A 27,407-nucleotide genomic window follows, 5' to 3' on the forward strand; every position below is an offset into this window, starting at 1 on the left:
ACTTGAGGGTTTCCAGAAATCAAATTCATAACCCAAAGCGAAGAATGATTAAAATATTTTATTTTAATTTCCCAATCTTTAAAAACAATTCCAAAATCAGAAATGCAAAATATTTTGAGCAATGGCCCTTTACCAAAATATGTGTTCAGCTTTCCCAATAGCTATAGACAAATGTCAAAAATCTAGTGGTACGTTCTTAAGGGATTGGTTTCCATTTGTATTATACCTGACTCGTGCTTGGTTAATGAACAACTGTTTTTCACAACCCAAAAGCTAGTTACAGAAAATATCAGCCATTGAAATATTAAACTTAATACTTTTTCTTTTGAGTAATTGGAAAAATCAAATAGATGTTGCAATTTACCATTTTAATTAGATTCATTTAAAATATGATTCATAGCCTCTAGACCTACTATCCAGGGGCATAATCATCATCTAAGAGTAAACACTATCCCCCTGTGGGACTGGAGGTATAATTCAGTGTAGAGTGCTTGCCTAGCTTTTGCAAGGCTCTGGGTTCCATACCCAGCATAGCAAGCAAAAACAAGCAAACAAAAACCCTCCCCTAAACCCATATTTTAAAAGCAAAAACGGGTATCTCATTTCATCAGCCTTTTATTATTCTCCAAAATACATCAGGTGTATATCCTGCCTCCAAGTCTTTGCACATTCCTGGAGCTCCCTTTAGCCAGCCTGACACCCACATGACTTTTTTTGCAGATGCACCTTTCCTCTGTGAGCTTTTCCTACCACTGTTTAACCTTGACCCTCCTCCTCCAGCACTCCTCCCATTCATTCTTTATTTTTCTGTGGCATTTGTCACATCTTACATACTGAACTCTGGTTTTTTAAAAGTATTTTTCTCTCCCCCACTGGAATATAAGCCTCTAGGTCAGAGATTTTTGTCATTCTGTTCGTGCTGTGTTCATGTCCAGCCCCAGAAGCAGGTGAGGCAGGTGCCCATAAGTACTAAATATACTGAATGAATGAATGAATGAATGAACAAAAGGAGGCTGTCTAAGTTCACCTATTTCAAATAATCATGAGTGGAAAACTCATATGTGCAAACTTTGTAAAGTGAGTCATGCCTGCTAGCTACCTTGGTTTCTGGACAGTGCCCACATCATCATTTAGGAACATACCAGCAGCAGCCCTCCTGCCTTCCTGCTCTCCTGCAGGCACACTCAGTCAAAAGAGTTCTCCCTTTCACCCACCTCTTGTCTCCAACAAACATTATAAAAACCTCCTGTATTTCCAATGAGGCTTGCCAAAACCACCCAAACAATGTTTCAACACCAAGTCCCCAAAGACGAAACCCAATGCTGGAAAGCAGAGGAGCCATTCCTTAGCAATGGCCTTCCTTAAATTACTTTCCACATCCTGCTTTTTCTCCCAATTTAAGATGCTTGAAACTTTGTGTTCTGTTCAGTTCTTCTGGGAGAGATTTAATTCTGGTTTATGAGTAGTACATGTTCGCTACAAGGATGGTGAAAGGCGATTGGCATCCTGACTGGGAGGGGCTGGAGTGTACTGAAGTGATTGTGGCAATGGGCTAGGGAACTGGCAAGGATAGCATCCTTGGTAACCCAGATAGGGGATCCCAGTCCCACACAGTTCCAGAGTCATAAATCAGTTCAAAATGCCCCAACAAATCAGATGACTTGATTTGTAGCATCGTCCAGTCTCCAACTGCTCAGTGATAAAATCTTGGTGCACACATTCAGCATCAAAAGTGAACTGTGGGTGCAGGGAAGTGTAGCTTGTGGTAGAACACCTACGCAGCATGTGTGAGGCTGCTGGTCCATCCCTAGCACAGCAAAAAAAAAAAAAAAAGGTAAATTGTTGTTAGTATGTTTTTCCTCCTCTGTGTGATACTTGTGAAGGAAGAGTTACATGAGATAATTCAGACTGAAAATCCTTTCCTTGTATTCCAGCTTCAGTACACAACTTAGTTTCTATGGCTGGCTCAGAAGTAAAAAATATATAAACAATACTCAATGCTTTCTCTTTGGACACATTGGTTTCTTGACAGTGTTCCATGCAGCTATTTGTCCAACACAATTTACTCAACTAGCGGAAGGTGATCAGGTACAGGTATTGGGTGACATTCACACAGAGAGGAATAAAAACGATGCTAGTAACTAACCACTGATCAACTTCCTAATCAGAAACAGTGATCAATACAAGATGGCTAATATCATTGGTCATGGAAAATACCTAAGGGAGTATAAATCACTCAGTTTATTTAATGATGCCAGTCATTCAAACTGCAGATAAAAAACTAACCTCTAAGGAAATCTCCTAGATCAACACAGGTCCATGGGGCTAACTTTATGTATGAATCTTGCTCATTACATAAAGTGTGCATAAAATGATGTAACCTCACTTTTAACTAATTATGCATAAGGAGGGAGCAACAGCCCTGGCCAAACAGGAGACATTCTTATGGATTGCATTTTTGTCATCGTTACCACACCACTTCCATTTTTTAATAGTGCTCTTTAAGTTCCACCAGTACTTTTCTTTACAAACCTTTCATCTTCATTCCAAACAAACTCATCAGTTTGAGTAATTCATTCATTCTATAAGTATTTATTGAGCATGTACTTTGTGTTATATTTGGGGGATTTAGAATAACAACTGTGAATAAAAGAGACAAAGTCCCTGTCTCACAGAGGTGTCATTTTAATGGAGAAGAATGGCAACAACAAGCAAGTAAATATATGACACTCCATAAATCCAATGTCAGCTAAGTGCTAGAAGGGAAGATAAAGGCAGAAAAGGAGGAAGAAGGAGGTGCAGGGGTCCAAAAGTCTTCAGAATCTGAGATATATTCGGGGAGACTTGAGTGCAAGCCTAGGCCTCACAGTAAGACCAGGAGGGTGAGTGGCCCTGTGTGGGAATGAGTCCCTGCACCCAGGAAGCAGCAAGAGGCTGGTGTAGCTGGGAGGAAGTAAAGGGCCCAGGGAGAACTGGGCTCAAACTTCAGCATCACAAGGGGCCAGATGAAGAAGGAACTCACAAGTCTTGCAAGGAGTTTGGATTCCTTTTGTGTGTCATTAGAAAACACTGGAGAATTTTCAGCTGGGAAGTAGTGTGGAGTGTTTTCTTTTCTTGGTGGTCACTCCAGCCTCTGTGTGAAGAACTGGCCTTAGAAACCTGCAATAGTGGAGGGGAGGCCAGTGGTGGCAGCAGTGATGAGTCTAAAAGAAATTGATGGATGGCTAGCTTGTTTATCTAAAATGGACCCAAATAAATACAAAATAATTAGAAAAGATTTTAAAGTTCCTCCATGTTCTATATGAAAGTATCAGTAAAGAGAATGTGGTTCATATACACAACAGAATATTTTCTGCCATAAAAAATGATGAAATCCTGCCAATTATGACAGCATGTATGGACTGGAAGGACATGATGCTCCCTAAGTTAAGTCAGGCACAGAAAGACTGCATGATTTAACTCAGATGTGCAGTAAAGCTGACCTCATTAGAGTACAGAGGAGAATGGTGGTTACTAGAGGCTGAGGGAAGGGAAAGGATGGGGAAGTTTGATCACTGGTACAAATTATAGTTAGTAGCAAAGTTCTGGTGTTCTCTTGCACTATAGGGTGACTATAGTAAACAACAATGTATGTTTTGAATGGTCTCACCACAAAGAAGTGACAAATGCATGAGGTGATGGATGTACTAAATAGTCTGTGTAATGATGATCATTACACAATGTGTATGTGCATCAAAATGTAACACTGTACCCACATAAATATGTATGATTATTATATGCACAATTATTATATTTTAATTAAAAGAAAACATTGCACACAGTGTTTTTGGACTCCATCTTTTGTCAGATCAATGGTTCAAACTCAGCTCTGGAACTAGATGCATGAGTTCACATCTAGCCTACCTAGTTTATTGCCTGGCTGAACTTTTGCACATTGTGTCATCTCTGAAAGGTTCTGTTTCTTCGTCCAGATAATGAGGATGCTGACTAATAGCTCCCTTATAGTGTTATTGTAATTATTCAGTGGGATAATGTATCTGCAGGACCCAGCACAGTACCTGGCAGGTAATAAATAATCACCATGATCTATCTATAAGAAATATAATTAATTGGAGAACTTAGTTCTTATTCTGTCTTCTCACAACAACCACAACCAGCATTGTATTAATCTTATAAATGTATTTCCTCATTTGTTAAAATTTATTTAGTGCTGGGAATGGAACTCAGGGTCCCACACATGCTAGGCAAGTGCTCTACCACTGAGACACACCCCTGCCCTGTTTGCTTACTTTTAGTAACTACTATCACTACTCTTCAGAAGAACTGCTGTTTTTCTTTTTTATTGGGCACTTGATAAACAGAATGAATAGTATTGCAAATGTGATATTTCCCAAACAATTTTTGTACCTGAGATTCAAAGTTCCAGGAGAGTATTTTTGTCCTTGTGCTTCCGCAGGTGAAATAACAGCTGGAGCTTATAGTATTCTACTAAGGGTCTGTGTGCAGTGGCATAAAACTAACACAGGTGCCCCAGCCTGCTGACAGAGAATAAATAGAAGCACATGTTCTCAGAGGTATATAATTCTTTGCTTCTTAGACTGTGGCTTATAAAACGTGGTTGGCTTTGTTCTGCAAATTGGCTGACACCTAAGGGACAAGGACCCACAGTTGGTGCCTGCATGACCATGCCACCTGGGTTCCCTTATCTCGTTTATTATTATTAACCATTTCAAAAACACTTGAGAGATTTTAAAGAAAGGGGTAGATTGTTATCTCTGCTCTGAGTGTGGTCCTGCTAGAAGGTCAAATGACTTTTTTAAAGATCCCTTTAGTGACATGGTCTGTCTTAACTGATATTTTCCTTTTAAAAACAACTGTCCTTTTGGGAGGTGCCCAGAAAGGATATTAGAGATTATGTTTGAATAAAAACACTAGACTTGCTTTCTTCTCTCTCTTTCCTCTCTCTCAGTCAGGGAAGAAATCCTCTTGGAATGTGGAAAAGAAATGAGTTTAAGGATACTAAATCCAAATAATGCATCACGGATCTCTCTTAGCCACAAGTCAATACAACAGCTAAAGTCCCAATAATGTTAAGCTGGCAGCTGTATAGCCATCCTTATCTCAACCAGCAAAAACCCTTGTCCCTTCCTGTTATTGCTTATACTCTCTCTACAACAAAATTAGAAATAAGGGCAAAATAGTTTCTGCTGGATATTGAGCGGGGGGGGGAGGGGGGGGCCCGAGTGGGTGGTAAGGGAGGGGGTGGGGGCAGGGGGGAGAAATGAACCAAGCCTTGTATGCACATATGAATAATAAAAGAAAAAAAAATGTTAAGCTGGCAGTTAGGAGACAGCCTAAGACATGCTTGAGACAGATGGGTGGTCTGTAGGATGTGACTGTCCTGTAAGAACAAATACTTGCGTGTACACACACACACACACACACACACACACACACACACCTATAAAAGCTTCTTGGAGGAGACCTTCCAAGGATACTCTGTGCAACCACCCCCAATTCTTCCAACTACAATTTCGGAGCCCTCTAAGTTTCCAAACTTTCACTCAGTGATTCTGAGTATTAATAAAGTTCAGGCTTCCCTGTACTTTCTGCCTTGATACTTAACCAACTATCAACCTCCCTCTGAAAACAACCTCCCCACTTCACACTTCACTTTCCTCCGAACGCCAAAAGGAAGATGGCCTCTGCTCTCTGAACCTTCAACAAGAATGAAGCTGAGCTCAGGCTCATTAATGCACACGACTAGTTTGTTAAGGTCATCAGCAAACTCCTTCATTTCAGCCCAAATGAGAGTTCATGCAAATTGTGCCCTTAGTTTGACAATACATTAGTTCTGCAGAGGTAGGCTAAAGTTAACTTAGACTTCCTCCTGATGGTGAAATCATGAAGGAAGTGCTAGAGACAGTGCATTCTAGAACCCTCCTAACATGTCCTCTGGGACAGACAGGTGTTAGGAATGCTCTGGAATGGTGAAAAGCTCAGTTTCTCTATCTGCAATTCTTCTGGATTTTGTACTCACTGAATCTTTCCACATGTTAAAAGTTGTAATAAGTGCCCAATTTATGGAGACTTTCATGGCCACAGTGTAGAAATAACATAATCAGACTACCTTATGAAAGGGCCAAAACACATAGCAAATTTAGATTGATTTGCATGAAAATTCACTAGTACACACATGATAGTATAGCTTTTTAAAGAAAGAAGCACACTTTGTTTGAAGTCTGTAGTGTTACAATGGATTGTCCCCTGGTCTGTAGTCTACTCCTGTTCCTAATTTAACACCTGTAAGTTGCCATGGAAATTGCATATAAAATGAACATTTCATATTGCAAAGGTAGGAAATTCAAACTATCAGAGTTTTATTGGAAATTCTTCAGCTCATGCCTTGAAAACATGGGTCGTCCATTTTCTGTCTTTTTTGTATCCTGCAGTGTTTGTCATAGTCCACAAAGGCAGTCAGGAGGACCCAGGGGGCAGTGCCAGGACCGTGAAGCACAGTAAAGGGATGGAGCAGAATGAGTGCAAACTCATTCTGCACTCATTCAGGAGACTCTTACCTTATTCAGTTTCTTAAATTAATTTCTCACCCTTCAGAATTCTCCATATGTTCCTGCTGGATGAATGGAAAAATGAGAGCAGCCCCCTGGTGGTGGCAAAGATTCTGAGCCCTGGAGTCAGGGCTGTGCACCGTCAGGGCCAAAGCATGAGTGTGGCCTCTCCATAGTGAGAAACCAGGCTCTTCTGGGCTTTGCCTCTGTAACTTTTTATATTAGCTTCTTCTTCCCACAATGGGACTTACTCACTGCTAGGAAGATCTGAAAGCTACGGTGCCACCCAGGAATTCTTTCCAGATTTGTCTGTATGCAAACCCTGAAATGTTTCAAACACTGGTCTTTTCCAGCAAAAGTGCAGGTCACACTTTGAAGTCACTTTTGTCAATTTCATGTGTTCCAGTCAATGTGCCTTTGGACTTTTCTACTTTCTTATCTGTTCTCTGTCTCAATCTCTGTGTCTCTTCTTTCTCTCTGTCTCTCTCTCTCTCTCTCTCTCTCTCTCTCTCTCTCTCTCTCTCTCTCTCTCTCTCTCTCTCTCTCTCTTTCTCTCTCCTTTGTTTGAGGTATAAGAATATAGAATCTGACTCCTACTCAGGGAAAAGGCATGGTCAGGAGGCCTGTTTTGGTGTTGCTGGCTGGGCAGAGTAGCTGAGTGGGGCCAGGAGTGGAGGGTAGTGGAGCCCAATCATTAGTCAGGCGGCTTCTGTCCACCTGCTTTTGAATCCTATGCCTCAGGCTCTGTGGCACAGGGAGCAGCAGATGAGAGAATGATCACTGCCAAAATCAGGATCCACTGGCCTTATCTTAACGCATGCAACCAGTTCACCATGATTGGCACCATGGTGAGAGACATTTTCTAAGCAGACATGCTGAGCAGAATATGCCCTTTTTCATCAAGGGACACAGGACTCCAAAACTTTTGATTTTAGTTCAACTTAGCATTTGTTACGATGTCCTGTGTCTTTCTACTCTATCAGCCTATAGTGGATTAATGAAAAACACAACACATAAGTCACATTCATATGTTTTGAAAGCTGCTAAGTGCCATGAAAATTATTACTGTTACGATGCAAAGTCCTTTTAGAAACAATTATGGTATTTTTCTTCCATATATATTGGAAATCTATTGCTCAGCTGAAGTTATAGTCTGGCCTTTCTTAAAACTTTGTTGGCATGTGTGTATATAGCTCATCAATTCCATTTGGAATGAAAGCACCATAGGTTTCATTTTCTGCTGAGCACCCTGGGCGATCCACAGGTGCTTGTGATGTCAACAAGCAGGTGGGCATCAAAGAGTAGGATAGGAGTTCTTTTGTGAGACTCTAGATGCTTGATTTCTGGATGAAATTCTTCCCCTCAAAATGTGAATTTCTCATTCTTTATTTCTTAATTTTTAAAAAAGTCCCTACTTAAATAGCATCACATAAGGTTTAATCACTAAGATGACTTGTTAAAATAACTTCAAGAAATGAAAGCAGAAATTCTAACTCATTTTTATCTTTTTCCTATATTCTACCATATGAACCTTCAGTTCAAAGCTCTTTTAATTCTGGCAGTTTTGCACATCTGTTTGAGCTTCCCAGAACCATCTCTCATGAATCAAACCCCACTGTGTCTAGGCAGCTGTAGGCTGGTAAAAGTCTATTTCTGGCTCACACTTTCCACCTGGAAGTTCCGAAGTGACTGAATATTGATTTATATGTCCATGTGCACAGTGGGTGGGAGAGGCAGCAGAAATGTCAAAGGGGCCTTGTGAGGCAACCCTCCTTTCTCTGATTCAAAAGTACTGGCTTCTACTCCATTCTTTTGAGTAACCTGTTAGTTACTTGACATTGCTAGGTAGCCCTAGGGGCAGCCCAGGGCTGAATACAATGCAGACAACTCCTTAGGATAGGTCTTCATACTTAAGCATCACCCATTAACTGATGCAAATCTTCAACTGACAATTCTGGTCTTCCAGCATAGGTTCTGGTGAAACAGTATATTTTGGGCATAACTTCAGGAGGGGAAATCCCAGTGGGTCATAGCTGTCTACTTATAAATTATAATTTTCCTCTATGTATGTGCAAGAAAATATTCAAGATGTCTATAATTCACATACTTAGAAATGAAAACAGCTTATTTTCCCCCTACTTTCTCAAATTGCTCAGAGGTGAAAAAATGTTAAGCGGATAATATCTTTCAACACTGAATTGATTTCTCAGCTTAATTTAAGCCTAGAAATTATGTGCCAGATGGCATAATCAACATGTTCTGTTGAAAGATTGCAGTTTTATTCTTATAAGGAAAAACAAAATAACCGTTTTTCCACGTGGTCTACTCAGCAGGAAAGAAAGTTTATATAGGCTGCTTCAACAATGTCATCTTTGACAAGGAAAATGACAATGGCTTTGAATGATTAACTGAACTGTTTTGAGAGACGAAATGGTACTTTGTTTCATTCCACCACATGTATCACACAGGACCCACAGTGAATAACTAGGAGCATAAATATGAAATTGAATAGTCATGAATATAGTAAATTTATCTTTGCATGGTAGACATTTAAATATGTCTGAAATGCATTTCATTTTCAAACATTAAATAGTTATATTTCATTGAATATTCTAAACCATGGGACCATAAAATCTTAATATACCCTTGGATCCCTGCTCTCAGAGAGGTCATTAAAAGATTTGCCTGTCTCAGGGAGTTGGGAACTGCCTGTTTTCACAACTCCTTCCATTTTTATGTGACATTTCTATACCCCGCACTTCCATAAATCACGCTGCCAAAGAACTCGGTGATGAGCTAAAGAGCAAAGCATGATGTTTATAAGAAGGAAAGAGTGCAAACAGTTAGCCGAAACAAATATTTAAGCACTCCCAGCTCAAGGGGAGAAGAAAGGAGCAGGGCAGGAGAGAGAGAGAGAGAGAGAGAGAGAGAGAGACTGCAGTTAATATGGGAAGACAAACATGTAAAGTCATGAATTAGTGGTCTTGCTTCTGAAAAATGAAGAATGTCTTGCCTATCTATGACAGATAAACTACAGATTTTACAATGGACATATTTCCTACCAAAACAATTATTTTAAGTTATTACTAAAATAAACACTTGCAATAAGTTGTCCATTCAATATAGTAATAACCTCTCAATCTAAAAAAAAAATAAAACAAAAGCAGCAATTATCATGTTTCTGCAGCAAGTACTTTTTTTACCTTTAGGTTGCAATTATCTTCTCTTATCTTTAAAAGTATCTATATTTGCATCCTCACGTATTTTGGGCACAAAATTTTCTGGCACAAAAATTTCTGGCAGCCTTATGTTCGAATATTTCTCTTAACATAGAAATAATTTTGTTGAAGATATATATATATATTTATAATATCAAATAAATTTCAGAACAATTTTGCATTTAATTTTACTAAAATCTCTAAGTCTTTTTTCTGAAATATCAAATATTCTCTTCCTGGTGATTTCTGTGATTAAATATATTTTATTATAATTTTCTATGCAGGATTTCACCATGAGTCATCTTTCATGAAATTTACTGAGACAAATAGGTCCATTTTACACATGGCTCACAGTGACAAGGTGTACTTAGTGTCACATAAACCGCATACTCTGCACTTAGGGTTGTAAGAAGTTTGATAGGGTCAAGTGTGAATTTTCTAGGTGTTCCAGGTCCTATGTCCATTGTGATATACATGGAAAGAGTGTGGATTAAGAAAATTAATGTTTAAGTCGTTTGCCTTTTAATTTTTTATTCTAAAATCAGACCAACTGAAGATTAATAGCTCAAATTAATGGGACATGGGAAAAAATAGCATTTATAAGACAAAATGAACAGTAAAGCCACACATGAGTGGACTTAAGAAAGAAAATGAATGGTCAAAGAGGTAAATAAGACACAGCAAAGTATAGCACTGAAAAGAATCAAGAGAGGCACCTTTTAAAAAGACCAAGAGCACTTCTGTCAAATGCATTACAGAAATCTAATAAATGAGAACTCAAAATTCTCCCCTATGTTTGGCTTCTCAGAAGTTACTGACTAGGAGTCTCGGTGAAGGGGTTTGAGATGTGAATGTGCAATAAGTAAAAAGACAGTGTATAAAGTATCTTCATTCGCACATAGAGCCATTGTGTTCAACATTAGAGCCCCACCCCATTCAGTAAGCACTAGTACGCATCTTCAAACTTTGTATGAATTTTGCACTCCATTAATTTTACATTTGAGTGATATCAAGTATTCCTTGTCTTAGTCCTGAATTTTCCCCCATTCTACAGAGCCTGAGGAAATATTTGGGTACAGGTGGTTTTATCTGAGAGGGAGGAAGTGGGAAGAATGAGAGGGAAAACAGGAAAAGCCACACAGAGTTGAGCTGACTGCCACTGCAGGGCACTGCAGCTGAGTATCCTTGGGAGCCTTCAAGGAGCCAAGGAGAACACCCTGCAGAGAACTATCCCCTGGAAGGCCTGAGAGGCAGGTATTGCATGTTTTACTTGACTCAAAGCTCAATGCTGCCTCTAGCCAGGGCTCTTTTTCCATAAGTAGATCTGCCAGAAAGTGAGACAGCTGCCACACCATCAGGCACATCACTTTCTTCTTTCTGATAGAACATCTAATGCTGTAAATCTGTGGGTCTCCACACATGGTTCTCAGGTCACAAACATCAGCATAACCTTCGGACTTATTAGAAATACAATGCCCTGTTCTCCAGACTTACTGAATCAGAAACCTGGGGGTGGGGCCCAGCAATCTGTTTTATCAAACCCTCCAGCTGATTCCGATGCAAGCTAAGGTTTGATGGTCACTGCTCCCAACAAGACAACAAAGGGCTCAGTCATGCTACAAAGGCAAGGCACAGTAGTCCTCCCTTATCCATAGTTTCACTTTCTCAGGCTTCAGCTACCTGTGGTCAATTTCAGTCCAAAAACATTAAATGGAAAATTGAGGAAATAAACAATTCATTAAGTTTTAAATTGCATGCTGTTCTGACCTGAATGATGAAATCTTGCACCATCCTTCTCCCTCAGCCTGGGACATGAACTATTCCTTTGTCCATAGTAACTACTCTGTATAGGCTACTCACCTGTTAGTCACTTAGTAATTACCTCCATAATTAGATCAAGTTCAAGTAACCTTTATTTTATTTAATTATGGGCCCAAAGCATAAGAGTAGTAACGCTGGCAATTCAGATTTACCAAAGAGAAGCTGTAAAGTGCTTTCCTTAAGTGAAAAAAAGTGGAAGTCCTTTCCTTAATAAGGAAGAAGAAAATATATGCTAAGATTGCTAAAATCTACTTAAGTTTCTGTTGCTAATCTTTTACTGTGTGTAATTTATAGATTAAACTCTCTCCAGGAATATACATGAATATATATGTATACATACATATATATGGATGGAAGCTATCCATGGTTTCAGGCATCCGCTGGGAGTCTTGGAGTGTGCCCAGCTAAAGGGGTGACTATCCTAGACATTAAGAGTAGACATAAGAGCACACAGGAGAGGCTAAATTCCCATTCTCATGATCTGACTTCCTAGGGGGTGTATTTGCAGAATACTTACAAATTGGATGTATACCAGCCTTCACTAAAATCAATAAAAACTGATTGATCCAGGAGCCTTCAAGAAGCCAGAACACTTCAGGCATTAGATGGCAGCAATTTAAGCCTAGATTTGAAGTGCGGAGTCCATCATGGCTATGAAACCCCACAGAACAGTGGCTAAAATCCTAATTGTCAGGATCAGTTCTGTGGTTCTGAAGTGACCTGAGGTTTCACATAAGAAACTACAGCTGTAAAGGAAACCATGAAGGTCTGCAAACCATAGGCAGAGGTACAAAACACAATCTATTCCACAAATGATCAGAAGGAGCCACAGAAAGGCATCAAAAGGAAGAAAATGCATTCCTTGGCTGAGAACTGACTGAATGTTTAAAATCAGGGGACATACTGCTAAGAGGAAATTATTTCCTGAGTCTATTTCCACAAAGAAATGTCAGTGAGAGACTATGTATTCATTTCCCAGTATAGTTGGTTAAGTACAGAGCATGCCAGAGGGGTTTATTTCAGAATATGCCATTATTTCATTTTGTATTTTTATTTCATTCTTTAAACCTGTACAGATTTCAAGAACTTTACATGTCTTTGCAAAAGTTTTTAAATAGTCAACTTTTTTTTAACTGTGTGCTTTTATCTGAAATATTCAAATAAGGAGAAAACTAAGTCTCCAACTGTACCTCTTGATTATTGCTATAAGTCTATTTCCTAAGAGATCGGTAGCAACAAGAAAGCAATCATTATTTTGAAGCAAAATTTGTTTAAGTTTCATTGAACATATCCCTCCCCAACCCCTATCCTGGAAGTTCCCTTTCCAATTTATCTACCGGCTTTTGAGAGCACCCTCTAGTGGTGGATGGTGGAGAGCCTGTGAACAGCTGGCCATTTCAAAGTCCTGTATGGTAGAGTTGGGGGTTTAACTCAATAGCAGAGTGCTTAATGCACAAGGCCCCAGGTTCAATCCCCAGAACCACAAAAAAAAGAAAAATAATTTACAAATTTTAGCTGGGTGTGGTAGCCGAGGCATCACGAGTTCCAGGTTGGCCTAAGATGCCCTCCTCCACCACCCAAAAGTACTCTTTTTAAATTTGTGTTTGGGCCTAGGCTAGCCTCAAACTCCTGGACTCAAGGAATCTTTCTGGCTCAGCCTACCTACCACTATGCCTGGCCCCTTTTTCTTAATCTGATAGAAATATAGCAAAGAAGTGGAACTTTATACTAAGTTTCTAGTATAATATCTGAATAGACAGTAAATCCTCTAAATTATTCATTCTGTTTGTTTGTTCAAGGCCAGGCTGGCCTTGAACTCACCATCCTCCTGCCTCAGCCTCCCAAGTGCTGGGATTACAGCATGTTCTACCTCGCCTAACTTTAAATTATTCTTTAAAATTATAATTAGCAGGTACTACTTACAGTCTAAGGCATTTATTTGTCACTACCCAAGAAAATGTTTAATATTTTACATGTACTGACAAAATCTAACTCTTTAAATATGAATTGTCCATGCTATAAAATTAATGGAATCAGAATCTTACACATTTTGAAAAATTTTAAATATATTCAGCTTTTCAAACAAACTCAAATTAGGAGGAAACTTAGCTCTCCAGGTTCAGCTGTTTGAGCATTATTGCTTATGCCATGCCCATCCTGTCCAGCCATGTAAGACCCAGTTCCTTTCCATCAAGGCTGCTCTGCCTGCTAGACTCTCCATCTCTTGCTCCACATTCCGGTTTTACTTATTTATTGGCACTGGGAATAAAGCCAGGGCCTGGTGCTCTAGGCAGGTTCTGTCACCATCACTCTTACAGATTAATTGCTCTCTGGCCAGAGCTGCTTGGACCCCCACAACACAGCTAAAATGGCTTTTATCAAAAGTTCTGTTTCCATCTGCCACATGTAGTGGGATCTCTTTTTATGTCTTTTGTGGTGTTTTTCTCCACATTCTCCAGTCTTCTGTAATAGTTAATAAAATATTACAAATATCACCTTAGCTTGTATTGCTCCCCAAGCCTGTTGCTACCTGTTTCTATTTCCTGGTGTCTATACCACCAAGACTCCTTAGTGACTCCCATGCTCACTCACAGACACTTCCCATCCAGGGGTGCATCATGGCAGCTTTGCTAAGAGTTATTTTGGAGTCTTGCATAGCACATCCCTGCTGCTAGTACCCCTGGCAACTGCTCCAGTGCCACCCCTGGGTTGTGGCCCATCTAATTCATCTCCCTGCAGCATGGGCACAACCTGTCCAAACACCAGCATCTTCTTATCTCCTAGGGTACAGACCTCCAGTCAGAGTGAGCACTGCCTCACTAACTTTTGCCAGCCCTCCATACCTGTCCCTCTATCCTGGCCCTCAGGTTTCACCTGAGGGTCTGCTTCTTCTCCCGTGCAGTTCCTCTGCTTGGCCTGTCCTTCCCCTGCATTGCTGGCTCTCTGTATTTCATGTGCCAGGAGTACCATCACTTCCTGCCTACTTCTGATGGTCTGACCTCCAGACCAGAACTGACCCCTTCCTAGCATCCCACCACTCTCCACAGTACCTTGGCCCATCTTACATCATCTCAGAGACTTAATGTTTGGGTTAAGAGCCTTCATCTACCAGAACACAAGCTCAAGTGAAGTCGGGGATCTCTTTCTTCCTCACTGAGTTTGGAATGCTGGGTGCTATTACATAACATATTCATTAAACAAATGAATGAATGAGTAAATTTTTTTTCCCAACTTGCCAGTGTGGCTGCTTTGGAGGGCTCCTCCCAGGACACCTCTGCTCACAACTTGTTTCTGCGTTCCTTGTATTCTTAGAGTGCTTCTGAGTCTGCTCCCTGGGGAGCCTCTTCTTTAGATTTTCTCCAGTTCCCCAAATCCATCAAGGCTTAGAGAGAAGCTCTGGCTCCAGGTCTATTTGGACTTTGGTCCTGAGACAGATGATCAGGACAGAGAGTAGCAGGTGGGTTGATTAAGATAAGCACAAGATCAACACAAAGACCCTCATTAATCCAGGAGGGAGGTAGGGAGCACTGTAGGTTACCAACAGTGGGGTTGCTGGAAAAAAAGAGACCCAAGTGATATAATAGTGGTAGTCAACAGATTCAGATATATAGATGGGAAGCATATTAGTCAGCTCAAGTTGCTATAACAAAGTACCACAGTCCATATGGCTTAAACAACACATTTATTTCTTTACCATTCTGGAGACTGGAAGTCTGAGACCAAGATGTCAGCAGCGTTGTTTTCTCCTTAGGCCTCTCTCCTTAGTTTGTCAGCAAAGCCTCTCTCTGTGTCCTCTTATGTCCTTTTCTCTAGCATACATATTCCTAGTGCTCATCTCTCTTCTTATAAAGACCCTGGTCCTGATAGGTTAAGGGCACACATTATGATGTCATTTTACCTTAATTACCTCTGAATTATAGTCTCATTGGGGTCAGGGCTTCAACAGATGAATTTTGCCATAGTGGAGAGAAATAATTCAGTTCATAACACAAAGTTCATAAGAAGCATCAATTGTGAGTTCCAAAATTACATAATTTGTCTTCACTGCTGTTATAGGTATCTTATTTATTTTGAATATTCATATTAAGTACACCAAGAACATTTGGGAGAACAGGTATGCCTTCTGTTATTCAAAGAACATAAGCTATCAGTTGGTTTTAGAACACAGAATCCTTCAACTTCCAATCCCAAGTTGCTTTGTGCCAAAGTGTACACATTTAGGTGAGTGTGTCAGCCACTGTCACTAGTGTTAAGCAACAGAACCCTCCCCCCATTCCTATTCCTTCCTCAAAGAACTGAGGAATTGAGAAGCCCACGGGCCTTCCAGCAGCACAAACATAAAAATTAAGAGTGTACAGAGCTCCGGGTACACGGACGAGGGCTAGAGCCCAAGCCTGGCACCTGCACCATCAATGACCTTTCTGTTCTCCATGGCTCACCATGCAGGCTTGTGACCCTGCCACCACACTGAAGCTTCTGTCCAGGTTGCAGTTGCCTTCTCTTCCCATGTTCCACAGTTAGGCCTCTAACCACTCACCTGGCCTTGGTAGAGTAGAGCAAAAAATGATTGCATGTCTTTCTCAAAGCACCATTTCCCTCACAAAATGGACCATTTTCTCCCCACAATGCTGCTCCTTCATTTGATTCCCCTGACTGGCTAGTTCCCCTTCCTCCAGCTTCTCAGTGTCCACCATCTCTTTCAGGACCTGGCTTTGAAGAGCAGATCTGTATTTTTAGCTCTGACCTCACCCTGGGAACTCCAGATTCCTATGTCCAGTGCAACACCTTTGGTTAGAAATTTAATAAGCATCTTAAACTTAGCATTTTCAAAGTAGTTTCCTGATATTGTCCCAAAAACTTACTCTTTCTTCCATTCTTCCTCATCAAAATAAAATCACACCAAGTTCACCTAGTTACTTAATTCACCAACAATAATTACTAGTATATATATGCTTCATGAAGGTCATATTCTGTTCTAAATGTATTATGTGTGTGTTATGTATCAGTCCTTGCATGCTACAGTAACAAAATATCTGACACTGGATACTTAATACAGTTTTGGAGTTTCAAAGGCATGGCACTACTGTCATCAGCTCCACTCTGGTGAGAGCCTCATAAGCAGAACCCATCATGGTGGAAGCACAAGTGGGCAAGAAGGAGAGATCACATGGAAGGACAGGAAGCCAGATTGAGGCTCAAGGTTCAGGCTCACTAACTCACAGTCCTGTGAGAACTACTAATCTATTCTGAGGATAGCACTCCCAAGGATCTTACTAACTCCCTCTAAGCCCCACTTCTTAAAGGTCCTGCTACCTCTCAACATTGTCACACTGGGGACCAAGCTTCCAGCACATGAGCTTTCAGGGGACACATCAGGCCATATCTAAACCATGGCATATGTCTGCACACATCTAATTCTCAAAACACCCAATTGAAAGAGAAACTATTACCATATTCATTTCACAGAGGGACACAGACAAGTTAAATAACATATCCAAATTTACACAATGAGGAAGGATCGAGGCCAGGCTTTGAAGGAATGTAGACTAATTCCAAAGTCTGCTGAAAAGCACCACACCATGGTATTTTACTTTTTTCCTCACCATTCCCACATGTCCTCCTCTAGCAAGCCTCTCAGTCTTCCTACATTGCAGCCACTTCTCTATCTGCCCTGCATCCACTCTGCTGAGCCAGGACCACTGCATCCACAGGCTGTCATAAAGTCCCCAAATCATTCACCCTGTTTTGCACCCTTAAAGCCCTAGAACAAATCTTCATAAACATGGGTCATGATGCAGCTCTCCTGCCTACCAACTTCAGTGGCTCTCCATCATTCCAGAATTCTTCCACATTCTTCACTGCACAGCCTGAGGTCTGGCATGACCTGCTTCCTTCAAGCCCTACTGTTCTCAACCCCTCTAACTTCTGCCATGTGGACTGCTCTGCTCTTCCTTGCACATTTGTGCCTCTGGGCCTTTGTACTTCCTGTTCCCTTCTACTTAGACTCCTCCCCACCCCTTACCCTTGAGATCAGCACTGTTCACTCACTTCATTCAGATCTCTTCTCACCTTTCATCTCCTTGAGAGGCTTCCCTGACTCTTCTATCCCTCTCTTCCCATCCTGTTCATCTTCCTCTCCTTGCCTTGATTTTAGTTTTCAAGGTTGAATGAATCCAAATTTGGTATTATGTTAAGTATGTGCTTGTTAATTATTGTTGTCTTTCTAGAATACCAGAGTCTTGAGTGTAGGAAAGAACTTTGCCTTGTTTATCACTAGTCCAGAACTGAGTCAAGCATATAATTAGAGCTCAAATATTCATTGCCTGAATGAATGAAAGAGATGTTAGCACTCAGGGAACCTGCTTATTTTTAAGGTTTCATATTTCCTGTTGGGCTTCCTTTCTGCATTGGTTTATTAGGAGGTTTCTCATGTACACTGAGGAAACACACTCATTACCAGCTCATAGCTCTCCTGGGCACTCCAGTTAGACACCTGCATCTGGCCTTGTTCACTCCTAAATACCCTTCCCCTCCTAGGCAGATACATGCTGCCTTTTGTGGGGAGAATTTGCTAATGATAATAATTATCATGACTACCTTACAACTAGGGTAAAGAGAATACCTGCAGAAGATGCTGCCTTTCAAAGTTATAATGGATACACTTTTTAAAAACACAACCACAGAGCCACAAGATCACAATGGCCCAAGGAGGGTTTTACAATACTCCCAACTATGTCTTATGTCACCTCCCTTTAGCGATGAAAAGCACATTCTGAAAGAGGCTGCATTCATGAGCCAGTCAAGGCATATAACGTTTACTGTGAACATGTGCCCTTTGCCTCGGATGTTGGTGGCCATCTCTTACTGAAGGGCTCAGGGCCTGCGGTTCAGTTTCATAAGCAATCCTGGGGCTGGGTAAACATGCTTGACTGATTAATGATAACAGCTCTTAAAACACCACAGACGTTTCCAGAGCCCAGAAATGTTTATTTTTTATACTAAATTAAATTCATTTTCCCTCTCATTCCCTTTCAGGAGAATGGTGACAAATTTAAATTCAGAGTGGACTGCTATATTAAAGATGGCCATGTGCCACAACCTCTAAATAGGCTATGGTTTGGGTGTGTGTTTCATCAGGAGGGTGATGGGAGGGAGGAGATGGAGGACTGAAAGGAAAACGGAAAACCCCAGATGGGCACTGTGCCACTGGGCAATTAGCAATGAGCCCTCTGCCTTATGTATGAAGGAATGATAAATACTTTGTATTTCCCAGATACAGGAATAATCAAAGGCAGGAATCATTTATCATTTTGGAGTGCATGGCAAATACTTATTTATGATGGAGAAGGAGAAGGAGAAGGAAACAAACACTTAAGAACTACCAAGCTGAGAAGTAGAAAATATTATGAAGCTTAGAGTGGTTGATTTGCCCAAGGCAATTCAGGGCAAAACCAGGATCTAAGCAGCAGCCTCTGGATTCTAAAACCCATTTCCATCTGTCAAGGGCATCTGCAATGCCCCCAGTGATGAGGGCAACAAGAGACACCTATGTATACACAGTGTCTGTTCATTTTGTTTATAGAAATCATTCTGGCCATATTCTTCTCTTAACAAAACTATATTAGACCAGGCGGTCATAGCATCTTAACCAGTGTCAGTTTTCCCAAGTCACCACAGCTGTGATTATTCCCACCAGCCATGTGTCACCCTATGGAGAAATTTTTCTCAAAAGAATATGTCTTTCTAATGGACAACTGTCCCTGGAATCTAAGGACCACTACTCTATAGTTCAGAAAGAGCATGCTACTTCAGGAAGAGAAATCCAGGTTGTTGTGAATATTCATCACGGAGATGAATAAGCAATGGTTTATGAAACAATTTCATAGAATTCCATATTGTTTTTTCCAGTTTTAAAAGTGTTTTAGCTACAAACAGATTTGCAAAGGCAAGCATGGTTATGTGTAAAAGAGGAAGATATTCAGCACAACTAAGACATTTGCCTTCCTATTCAGGAAAGGTTCTCATATGTGTTGGGCAATTATAGACAATGAGTTTGACTTTTTCCTACATGTTAAGGCAGACAAATAATTCTGTCACTTTATACGGTGGGCATATTTCCTAGATGTGAAGAATGCAGAAGACTGATGTGGAGGCCTCATGGGAGTTCTTGACTTATTCTTCAACAGGTATTTGTTGCTTTCTTGTGTCAGGAACTATGCTAAGTTTCGGGATAACAGTCCAGCCAAACACTCCCCTCGTCTGCCTCTGACTGCCTCAGTGTCAGTAGAGAACACAGACACAAGCTCAGAAATTATCCTGATACACAATTATCTCCCATAGGTCAGAAAAATGCTATGAGATCAAAGCGCACGGACACAGAGCATAGTGATTCAGAGTAACCTAGGCTCCCCTGGAATAACAAAAGCAAAATACTGGGCCAGGTATGGTAGGCGTGCCTATAATCTCAGCTACTTGAAGGTGGAGATAGGGAGGATCACAGTTTGAGGACAGCCAGGCCCCCCCCACCAAAAAAAGTTAGCAAGACACCATCTCAACAAGTAAGATGTGCATGGTGGTGAGCATCTGTAATTCAGCAACATGGGAGGCATAGGTAGGAGAGTTGAAGTCTGAGGTCAGCTCCAGGCAAGAACATGAGACCCTATCTGAAAAATAACAAAGGCGAACAAGGACTGAAGGTGTAGCTCAGTGTTAGAATGATTTCTTGATATGCACAAGACCCTGACCTCAAACCCTAGTCTTGCCAGAAAAAAAAAAAAAGGAAAGAAAAAGAAAATTACTTGTCCTTATCTAGTAAATGTAATTGCATGGTTACCAACTAAATTTTTTGGGTTAAGATTTTGTTCTTTATTAAAAGGCACATGTTTCTGGAAGAAGTAATAAAATGTGAACCATAACTTTGAAACATTTTAGGGCTTTTTATTTTTAAACAGTGCTGGAAACTGAACCCAGGGACTTGTGCATATCAAACAAACATTCTACCACTGAACTACATTCCCCATTCACATTCCAGGACTTCCTAGGCAAAGTGTCTGATCACAGTGAACCTACTGGAAATCTCAGAGTGTCAAATTCCCATTCATTCCCCAAAGAACAGCCACCTCCAAGAAGACTTTCTAGTTCCTGAAGCTGAATATGCTGTAGACCTGCTTGATGTTTTCTCATAAATTTATCACTTTTTAACCTATGTCATGGCTTTTTTTTCTTTCTTTTTTTTTTTTTTTTTTCTGGCTCAGGTCGAGGCCAACTGAAAGTGACCACAAAGAGAAAGCACATCTCAAGCACTTAAGCAGGTACTGCCAAAATTCTGTTACATGAAAGCACCTATAGGTGTGTGTGAGCCTGGCTACCACTGGGCAGTTGAGTCAGTGACCTTCCAGATGAGATTCTGTCCACCCAAGCCTGCACTCCAATGAGATGAGACCATCCTATGGAGCCCTGAGGCAGAGTAGTGGGTACCTCCCCTTCATGAATCTCCCTCCCCCTTTCTATTTTTTATTGTTGTGCTGAGTGAGGTACATTGTGGCATTTACACAAGTTCTTACAATATATCAATTATATCATACTTGAATTGACCCCCTCTATTATTCTCCTTTCTCCCCTTCTCCCCCCATTCCTGGAATAGTTTCAATAGGTCTCATTTTTCCATTTACATACATGTGTACACAATATTTGCACTATATTCACCCTTCCCTTTTTAATCTTAGTATAAAAAGTTAGGATCACTATAACTCAGTAGTAAAGTACTTGCCTAGCATGCAAAAGGCCCTAGGTTTGATCCCCAGCACTGAAAAAAAATAGATTAGGATTTCAGGGTCCAAAATGTCCTGATTCAGGTTAAACTATAGAGAAGAGATGAGTAACTGCTCCGTGTTGGCAACAATGTGATGGACCAATCTGCTGAGGTATGTTCTGCTGCAATAACAAACTATACAGTCTAAGGTGCATTACCACAGAGATTTCTCTCTCACTCCTGTTACATCCATCACGGCTGTCACTTCTTTCCATGTTTTCTTTATCTCAGAACCTAGGCTGAAGAAGTAGCCTTTACCTAGAACGTTGGGACGTACTGAAAGAGGAGAAATGATGACAGATGACACAGGTCATTTCTTGTTCCTATTCCATTGTCCAAACAGGTCCACAGCCAAGGCTGACATCAGTAAGAGGAGGGCATATAATCAATCTCTCAGAGGGAGAAGCCTGTAGGAGGGGCAGTGAATATTTCAACAACAATTTTATTCACCATAACATGTGAGGATGATTTGAATATTGATGCAATCCACAGGGCCACTGGAGAGACCAGCAGGTTTCTAATGAGTTTTAGTGGAAATGTAGTTATGTCAGTTGGCTTATTCTCGGCTTCAATTTTCTCACCTATAAAATGAGAAGTTTGGTCTACAGTGTACCCTTTCAGTTTTAATGTGGAGTCTGAAGCTTTGCATTATGGCTATTTTAGAATCTTATCAAAAGGACAAATGCCAGCTGTATTTCTATATTTCTCAGAAACCTTACCACTTATGATGCTTGGACTTATTTGTTGACTGAATAAGTGAAACCCTATGAATAACTTACACTTTAGCGTTAATTCATTAAATAATTTCCTGGAAGAAGTTTCAGTGGATAGAATGTGCTAGCAAACAGTGAGAGGTGGGATATGGAGAAGAGAGAGAAGACAAGAGGACAAGTGAGAAGCCCTTGAGGCTGTGGAGGAGGCAGGTGGGAGAAGCAAAGTGGGGAGGGCCTTCCTGGTGTTTGTCTCAGGGCCAGCTCTATCACTGATGGCATAGACTATGGCATGATACCATTTTGATTTCCCTGTGACTCCAAGCTGCATAATCTGCTAACCTAACGGCATATATATTTTGAAATTATGCAAATGGAAAAAAGCTTTTTACCCACCTGTTCCTCATTTTGTGTAGGAAAAATAGGCAAGGAACACACTCACAAACTGTTAGAATTCAATTATAGGAAATGCTGCAGTATGTACAAAAATAAAATTCTTGATTTTACTGCAAAAAGGAAATGATAGCCTTTTTGACCTAACAAAATACTTGATGTGCTAAGAAAATGCTGTCAACTAGAAGAAAGCAGCTAAGAAGAAATACACACTGAGTGCTATGCTTCCATTCACACTGTCTTGGTGTGAGGATAAGCATTTGAAAAAAAAAGTACAACTCTCCTGTCATTACCACAAATACACAGCACTGCTTGTAATTCCTACTTACTGTTCAGCTGAAGTGATGGATACTTATGCATACCATCCTTCAGCCTCCACATAGTCATGGACGCTTACAGATATTTCTTGTGAGCTTTCTTAACCACCGTGGTCCATAGTAGTTACTCAATGATTTCATATCTTGGTTGTAAGAATAAACAGAATGTAAATTTACTTTTTGTTTATCAGCATAGTGTAAAGGGAATAAAACATTTGCCTAGTTTTATAAATTTAAAATAAAATTCATCCAGAATGATGGGGTGTCTGTTTTATAAACCAAAACCACTCCATGCTGCTGAAAAGCCAACCTTTTTTCTCCCCTTTCTTAACCAACTTCAACACAAAGAACTGGAAAATTCCAAAGGCTACAGCAAAACAGAAGTGAAACAGAAAGCAGTGAAAAAGTGAGTCTGGAGCAAAGGGGCCCTAAAAAGCCTTGGCTTTTATCTTCCTCGGTGGTTTTCAAGTACTATCTTCAAACTAGAGACTTGAACATTTCAGGGAAACAATCAACGAAAGGAGTTTCTGAACCTTGACTTTTTATCTTCCTCAGGAATGGGTGTCCTTCCATTGCTTGCTGCTTGGGACAGTACTGGCACTCACTCTGGGGCAGGGGGTGGCTTCCCAGCTGGCTGCGACATGTTAGCAAGCAGTTGCCACTGAGTAGGAAATGATGGGTTTCTAGATCTGACCCTTGGAATCAAAAACACCTTATGATTTTCCCCAACTGACCAGGACCTTGATGTTTCAGGTGGCTAACAAGCTGCATGCTGGAGGCACTGAGGCTGCATTCTAAGCTCATGATGAAAAAATAGGAAAAGCCACCAGAATATCCAGGTGTCACTCTACCACAAAGCACCAGTACTGAAGTTTCGCAGGACCCTGGGTTGGGCGGAAGCTGGTGGGGCTCAGGAAGCCGGCCCTGGCTGTGAGCATGCAGTTTTCCTTGGAGACTGGCCATCCTCACACCGGGCTTGCTGCCCTCCAGCCTTCCTGTCCCCACTCCCCATCCGCAACTGGCCTAGGGCGCCTTGGATGGATCTCTTGCCATTTCCTGCATTCTGCAGGAGCACTAATTGAAAATTTGGGTGGCCTTGCTTATTTATTTTCCTGGAATGCACTGGGTTATATTTTCATGGCATTTTCTCAGCAGTGCAGCGTTTCAATTTCAAACTACAACAATGAGAAGAAAAGCCAGTCCTCGGCAGCACGCAGACACAGAGCGGAAGACTACACACACGTCTTTGACTTTGTAGCCCCGATTCTATAAATTGTAACTAAATATAGGCCACAGATTTTATTTATAAGCAAGATGCCAGCTTCTTTCATGAAACTAAAAAGACAAGTTTATTTCCTCATGGAAAAGGAGCAAGTACAGCGATCTGCTCAATTACTATGACAAGTAAAAGATAGTAAGTAAGAAGGACCAGTGAATGTTACGTGCCACAATTCAACAAGTGATTGCCTTAAGTCTGAGTCTTCATAAAATAGGCTGGCTCTAATTTCTGTCAGTTTAATTTTAAAAAATAAAAAATAGAGCTTATTTTACTACATCTCAGCACTGGAGCTGCATACAAATTACGGAATGTACATGTTGCATACGCATTTTACTTTAGGAATATGAAAACTAACTGGGAATTTTTAATTTTCTCAAGATGCTAGACCATGTTTTTCTAATAATCTATCCTGGCTGTAAATTTTACTTTCAAAGAGGACTCCATTTCAATGTATTTATATAAAAACATAATTTTGGCAAAAATTAAATTTATACAGATGGCTTAGAAAATTTACACTTTAAAAATGACTTGATTTCATCCTAGGTGTATGCGTTACTGATTTCTGAACTAAAAGAATACAGTGAATTTTTAACATCTGATGCATTCTGTGTGAAATAAAAGAAAAACTTAGAGTGATTGAAAATATGTACATGTTTAACAGATTTACTTACCAAAGATGATTGCTTTAATTCAATCCCTGAAAGAGTGCCAGAGAAGCAAACCAGTCTCCGTCTTCCTATTTTTAAGATGGGGTGGGTACTGAATCATTTCTTCATCTTCCCTTGTTTCCTATGCCTTTCTGACATTGGAGTAACTGATGGGCTTGCTCAGTGTATATCAGTTTATCTCAAAATGGAAAAGAAGGCCTCTTTGTAGAGCAAATGGTTGTCATGTTTGTGAGCTGAAAGTAGAAAAAACAAAGTTTGTTTAAAAACATTGGTTTCTGTTTTAGTTTGTGCAACTGATTTTGAAGAAATAAAAAAAAAATTCAAATGCACATTTTAACCAAAAAAGTTAATGGTACTTAATGAGTTACTTTTCATAAATTGGAGACAGCTGTCAAAAAATCTTACATAAAAATAAGTCAAACTGGATCTTAACTACTTGGGAGGCTGAGATCAAGAGGATTGCAGTTTGAGGCCAGACCAGGAAAACAGTTTGTGAGACTCTATCTCCAAAATAACCAGAGCAAAATGAACTAGAGGTATGGCTCAACTGGTATAGTACCTGCTTTGCAAGCACAAAGCCCTGAGTGCAAACCTTAGTCCCTGCCAAAAAAAAAGAAAATAGGTCAATAAAGGTGTCTGACTTCTTGAGTGAAAAAAAGTATTAATGAAAAGTATGTTACTATAATTCATAAACTATAATTCATAAACAGGACTTCTTTCTTTTGGTGCTGGGGGTTGAGCTCAGGCCCTTAAGCATATGAAACCCAGGCTCTAGGATTTAGCTACACCTCCATATCCTACATCGTGTCCTAAAATTAAAGGAGTTAATGAAGAAAAAAAATCTGCTTAGAATGTGCAAATATTTTCTAGCTGAAGTACTTATTTTGAATACACATATGTGAACTAAATAATAATTATAGTTTTTCTTCCTGATTATATATTTGAAACTCACTATATAAGATATACTATACATATAATAATGATAATACTTTATGTTTATATAACTCTTCATAGATTATAAAAGAATTTTTAAACATATAATTTGGATTCATAATTCTCTGAGACTAATTTGGCTTAAAAGGTATATTGAATTCAATAAGAAAGAACACAAAGGAAAAATCAGTCTATAGTTTTTGAAAGTATACACATAGTAATAGAATCAAGTAAGAAAAATAGGAAATATATCACAGTTTAAATAAAGAAGATACTTAACTTTGGATGGCTGTGCTGAATATTTTTAATCTAGCATAGTATAAAATTATTAAAGTTCTTCCACCCTTAGAAAACATTCATTCTATTGGTAAATTCAAATGTATTTTATTTAGCAGTTTTCCTTTTCATTTGACCTTTTTAAAGTAAAATGTTAAAACCAAACCACATCATTTTCTCCTTGTAGCAGGCTGGCCTATTACTGTGTCTATCTTTGTTACATTAAATTGAATCTTAGACAACAAATGGCACCTAGGTTGTAGTCCATTTGGATGTCTGGACTTTTGTAGATAAGTCTGAACAGATATGGGAAAAGGCCTGTTTTCCTACCTGTACACAGTCTCAAAAAGAAAAAAAAACTGTACTATTTTAATATTACCCACTATCATGTTCACTTTCCTAGCATCAACAATAACTTTTAGCATGGTTGGTGGGTCCCTCCCAGGTGTCAAATAGCAAGTCTAGAATGTATTTCAAAGAAATCCATTTCACAAAATCATCAAAAACAAAATCACTTCTTGTGACTTACCCTTTCCTGGGTTTAGCCAACAGCTGCCTGCCATTTCATTTCAACACAGATGTGTCACTTCAGAGTACATTTTATAATTTTCACAGACACAATTCACAGCTGAATTTAGGCATTTCCTAAAAGAAATTAATTCCTAAAATTTCTGGGGCCAGAGGAATTTTTTTATGGAAGACAGTCCATCATTTGCATAGCACAGAAAAGGGACAGGGTTGTCAAATGGTATGCACAGAACAAAATTAAACAAAACATGAAAGTTTAAATATGAACTATCTTCCCATCTTTGCTCTCTCTTGAAACTTAACGACGCAGACAGAAAACTGGAGTATTTGTACAATGTTGGTTAATAGAATTATTGGATCTATGTATCCGTTTTCTACATCTGACATTCAACTGTAAACAACTGACAACTCACCTGACTTGGATTAGTTTATCCAAAGCATAGGGCAAAATAAACCAGATTCCTGATTTCTTTTTCTTGAGAAAGTAAGTTGGTTCTTCTGAACACTTTCCTGTAATAGAGGCAAAACGAGATAATATAACCAGGATAGCAAAAAACCTGACAGACCTCCAGGCCTATGATCGGCCAGTGCAGACTGTCAACTCACTTCCAGATGGGAGAAGACGCCTCCTGGCCTGGAATCCCAAACTCTTCCTACACAATTCTCCAGTTACACGCTGCTTAGTGATCTGAAGAGCTGCTGAAGGCAAAGTGCCAGTGAACAACCTTCCTATGATGAGTGGTTGAGGCACACAAAAGAAAGTGTTAATCAGAGAATTTTTTTAAAAAATTAAAACACCACTGTCAACATTCTTTTTTACATGGAATTGTGCTGAAGAGCTCAATTTACAAAAAAGACCCACAAGATGTGGGGAAATAAATATT

The 27,407-nt window shown here is 39.9% G+C and overlaps 1 long non-coding RNA gene across 2 annotated transcripts; it reads right to left on the reverse strand.

The window, feature by feature from the left end:
* LOC141425710 (uncharacterized) lies at window positions 1-27,407 on the reverse strand. 2 transcript variants are annotated; one of them, XR_012450790.1, is made up of 4 exons: window positions 27,130-27,407; window positions 26,937-27,033; window positions 24,790-25,019; window positions 1-1,807 (listed from the first exon to the last, which is right to left on the reverse strand). It is a non-coding gene; the product is annotated as an uncharacterized lncRNA (long non-coding RNA). The 2 variants fall into 2 exon arrangements; XR_012450791.1 differs by lacking the exon at window positions 1-1,807 and adding an exon at window positions 20,464-21,826.

This window comes from Castor canadensis, chromosome 8 (genome assembly GCF_047511655.1).
Source record: "Castor canadensis chromosome 8, mCasCan1.hap1v2, whole genome shotgun sequence".
NCBI lineage: Eukaryota > Metazoa > Chordata > Mammalia > Rodentia > Castoridae > Castor > Castor canadensis.